This window comes from Nanorana parkeri, unplaced genomic scaffold, assembly GCF_000935625.1.
Source record: "Nanorana parkeri isolate BGI_ZX_2015 unplaced genomic scaffold, ASM93562v1 scaffold1018, whole genome shotgun sequence".
Lineage (NCBI taxonomy): Eukaryota > Metazoa > Chordata > Amphibia > Anura > Dicroglossidae > Nanorana > Nanorana parkeri.
Window position 1 is genome coordinate 523314 of NW_017307286.1, and position 4994 is coordinate 528307.

At 40.2% G+C, this 4994-nt stretch overlaps 1 protein-coding gene across 3 annotated transcripts in view; it reads right to left on the bottom strand.

Moving 5' to 3' along the window:
• The window catches only part of ZDHHC14 (zinc finger DHHC-type containing 14), a 68376-nt gene that overhangs the window by 18564 nt on the left and 44818 nt on the right, over positions 1–4994 (bottom strand). The gene's annotated exons all lie outside the window — the stretch shown is intronic.

Genomic DNA, 4994 nt, shown 5'->3' on the forward strand with positions numbered 1-4994 from the left:
CTTTCAGACTGCGATTGTTTTCCAGTATCCGTTCTATTTTATGGTTATCCTATGGTAGGCAAACACACCAACAAATTCTCTTGATAATATTAAGAGAATTAACTTTCCCTGGCTGCAAGATCAATTAAACTGACTTCAACAGAAAATTGTTTCAGGTCTTTGGCCATCTTGACAGAAGGGTGCTGTCGCAATAAATAGTAAGAAGCCAATTAGGGCTGCAACAACTAATCGACATAATCGATTATAATCGATGATTGAAAAAGTTGTCAACTTTTTCAATAATCGATTAATCGGCTTCTGATTGGTTGGCCCTGTTCACGGCTCCACACACGCTGCGCGCCACACCTCCTCCCCACCTCACACTCGCTGCCAGGCCCGGCCGCTTCCACGCTCCACACGCAGCACCTCATCCCTGCCTCACGCTCACCGCCCGCCCACGATCGGCACAGGGACGTGGGTAGAAGAAGTAAGTTGCTGGAAGACTGCTCAGGTGAGCCTGCACTCCCCCACATGGTGCTCCTATAATATATTGCTGGGATTTGTATTCCTCTATAGCTGATGGTACATTCTGCTGTACAGTATATTGTACAGAGCAATGTACCATCAGCTATAGAGGAATAATAAAGAGAAATATCTTGATTTATAATGCACCTATAGCAGGGGTAGCCAAACTCTGGCGCTCCAGCTGTCCTGGAACTACAAATCCCATGAGGCATTGCAAGATTCTCACAGCCACAGACATGACTCTCGGAGAGAGATGCATCATGGGATCTGTAGTTTCACCACAGCTGGAGGGCCGGAGTTTGGCTACCCCTGACCTATAATATATTTTAAACATGTGGTTTCATATAGATTTGGACAATCTTCCTCTAGTAGCATCTGCCTGTCAGGCTATGAAAATCACTACTGAGATGTAGCAAGTTACAGCATTAAGTTGAGCAGATGGTAAAACTACCAGAGAGAACAGTGAAGCACATAGTGTGCTGCAGAATGTGAAAATAAGGAGCAAAAGTGCACAGTACTTCAGACAAGTACATATACAAAAAGCTCTAATAAAAACAATGTCTGCGTACACTGATGAGATCGGCATTTAAATGTATATCCAAAAATGGTAATCTATACATACTCCCAAAAAGTTGTAAAAATGAATTGGTTTAAGAGAATTTTGGCCCAAGTTCACAAAATCATGAAATTCAGTCAAGTTCCTTTCACAATGCTTTCCAGAAATGTTGGCACAGAGAAGGTAAAGCAAATAAGACAAAACCTATTCAAGTTTGCCACTAGTTGCTGCCTTGCTTGTGCTTACTACTTCATTAGTAATACAAGGTCTCCTGGACTCAGGATTAAACAATAACGGAGATAACTGCATACACTCGTAAATATATAAAGAAGAAAGACTTTTAAATCAATGTGCTGTGTCATGACTTATGCTTTAAGAATGCATTAACGATCAATCGTTGACTCACATTTATTTTTAAACAGCATTACATGGCGCTTCAAACATTTTATTATTCACAAAGGAAACATGGGAAAACTTGCACCGATTGCATAAAAGATGGTTCTTGAGGTACCAATCATTATGATTTTTACTATACTGCTGTTAATGCATAGCCCCAACCAGCTGACAAGGCTGAATTGTGCTTGGCTATCAACTGAACCAACTCAAAATGATGGATTTCAAGTGAACATGGATTGAACATGGGTCATTAGCCCTCACAATTAACCTTCAAATTAAAGATCATTGCATGCAGGTCAAACACTTTGCCAATCTGAAAAGGGCCATATATATCTAGGTAGCTTTACACAGAACATTTATGGGTAACATAGGTACCATCTATAAGTGTAGGAGAATATCAAGATTTAATAAGTCTAAAAAAGGTCTACAGACCTCAAGAGGAAAACTGACTTTGTTAGACCAGGCTAGTTACTGAATGAGTGGAGAAACCAGTTTGTCTACAGACAACACGTACTAGCTTTCAAAGTCATCCGGTGGCAAAGCCTCCTCAGGAGAGCTAATTAGAACATTACATATCTACCAGACTAAAAAAAACAAACAAAAGAATGACCATAATGGGGAGAATTTGTCCAAAATGACTTTACATCCCTTTACAGCAATCCTGATGGCGATCTCACAACTGAAATGAGGGAGCACCCATGTAAACAAGGGTGTAAATGTTTACTTGTCCTATCAACTGAGTCACAATAAGCCATTGTGGTGAAGAGGAAGTGCCTCTGAAAGTCTGCTGGGAAAGACACTTCAGGATTGTCGATCTGCAGTGCTATGTTGTTCCACTCTTACAGAACAGAAAATTCTTCAATGGAGTGGCATTCGGCAGGGACGTATTTGTACTCTTCTTTACATGGAACTGCTTTATTTTAATATCTGCGATAAGGTCACTTTAAAGTGGATCTGTGCCCAGACTATGCACACTAAAATATTAACATATTATACACATTGTGCAGAAATTCATTTTCCAAGTTCAGAACAGAACTTAGCTTTTCCTGAGAGCAGATCTCAACAACCTTCCAGCTCTCTGATGTAAACGCACATCAGCATCAAAGTCTTTGCTGAGCTCATGACTATTACATCACATTACAAAGAGCTGGAGAGCTGAGTGAGGGCTTGTTATAAAGCTCTTCCTACTGCTTGTTTAGAATAAGCAAAAATAGTTTAATGTTCATAGTTGGGCATGGATGCACTTTAAGGATGGAAATTTGCTTGCAAGCTTATCAGTCTTTATGCTTTTTTTGCATTTCTTTGCAGTGTTGACAACTTTTCAGTTTTCACAAATTTATGTACATATTGGCGCCAGCAGCTTGTGTAAGAACACAGTGTTAATGCAACATTTAGCACTCCCTTTACAATCTGTGTTTAAAGCAAACTTCAGTTTCAGTATTAAGATAAAGGATACACCAAAGCTGCTTGAAGCTGGCTAAAAGCTTTGCAAATGTTTTGTTAAGATTAGTGTACACATTGCTCTTTTATATAATGGAGCTCGTATGTACAAGGCCTCAGGGTAAAGATAAACCAGGGGTAGGCACCCGTGGAAAGCAGATCTACCAAAAAAGCAAGGAAAATTTCATAAGGGTGCAGAAGATAACATAGGTAAGGACCCATTAAAAAGTAAGGAAGGTTTAAAGAAAATTTAGGATGTCAGATGGTGGCCACTTGTGTGTATGACCTGGAGTAGACCTGTGTGTATTTTACTTTCCTGCAGCCCTACAGGCTCCCTTCTTGGCCCTGCAGTAACCTAATGCTCACAATGCCCACCTTTCCTGCTACAGCAGACCCCGTCACTCACTTTCCGCTCCTGCAAACCACAATATGCTCAACACTTGCAACAATAGGCATGCATGAGAAAAGACAGGTGGGTCCGCTGGCTTAGGCCTATGAGCTGCAAGGTGAGTGGCCAGGGTGTTGTCATGCACAAAGTGGGTGGCACGGTGGGGTAAGGAGATGGTGGGGTTGGTCGTGATGGTCAGGTAGACCATGATTGATGGGTTGTTGCCCCCCCCCCCCACGCTACATAATATCCTGAAATACAATAGCAAAATCAATTGCTTTCACAGATTTATAAACATAAGGAGAACTATGAGGTGAGTGAAAATCACTCAGCCTCATAGTTCGAGCCGACCTGTGACAATGAAACTCTCACAGGTCAGCTCAATAGATTGGGAAGTGAGCGAACATATACAGTCGCTCGCCCACTTCTCGATCTATCCGTGCAGTGAGCCGTGACCGTCACTCACGGCTCCGTGCAGGGATTCCCCCATGTCGGGATCCGTCCCGGCGTCTCAGTAAACCAGACACTTATTACAAATTGCTGACCTAAAACATAAATCAATAAAAATCAAATAAAAAATGAAGGCGCCCGTCTCCCAGATGCTTACCAGCGCATGCTGGATACAACTAAAAAAAAATTATAATATCACAGATTAAACGTGTGTGGGGCATTTTTTCTATATTTACTATAAACAATTTTCAACCATAAAATTGTTTTACAATGCATTATAATGAAATACAATAGGTATCCCTTAAGTATGTAAGGAAACCACCAGTAAAACTTACATTTATTAGCTCACTGCCTGCAATGCTGGCAGACCATAAAAAATAAAGTTGGGTGTGGTAAAACTGTTTATTGCTAAAGTGCACTTGCTCCTAAATATTAATAATGTATCAGGCATTAAAAACGTGTGTAACCTACATTTTACAATGGCCATAGTTATATACATCGCACAGCCATGTAACTTCTATTTCAGATTATAGCCAACTGCTATGGGTTGCAGAGGCTGCAGCTTGGCTAGGAAGTTTATTTCCAGTGTGCACTTCTAACAATCTGGAGTATTTTCAGGCGATACCCCCTCCTCAGAACTGCACTTTATGGATCTGTTTAGAATCAGCACAAACTCCAGGCAGGAAACCGTGCTTTAAAGGTTAATTTACTCACTGCTGCACGTTTTTAAACATGTAAGAGAAGGGTTTTTTTACTGCTTAGAATACTTTGAGTGGAGTACTTTTGCATTAAGTTAAAAAAAGGACCACTATCATCTAGTCACAGGTTAATGCAAGGCAATATGAATTTAAATGGAAATATGAGTGATTTTAAGTTCAATACCATAGAGTCCATATATACATCACTATGCTTTGTTCTATATGAATTCTAGATATAAATTGGTAGTTTACATTTAGTGTCAAGTATTCTTGAAGCCCTACTTAACATGAATGGATTTTTAAAAACAAACCTTTAATAACAAAGAATAATATTTATTTGTATGGGTCAAACTAGCCCCACAACAAAAGTATGTATGTACTTTGGCTGCCTGACTCAATTTCTTAGAAGCAAACAATCTGGCCATATAGGCTTAGTGTGGTGCTGAGAAAGGCATCGGAATAAATGATCCAGCCCCCTTGCTTTGTGTTATACCGGAGAATTGCTTTGCCTTTTAAGAAACTTGCAGTTTATGCTGCACTCAGTAACAGAAAAAGGCATTTG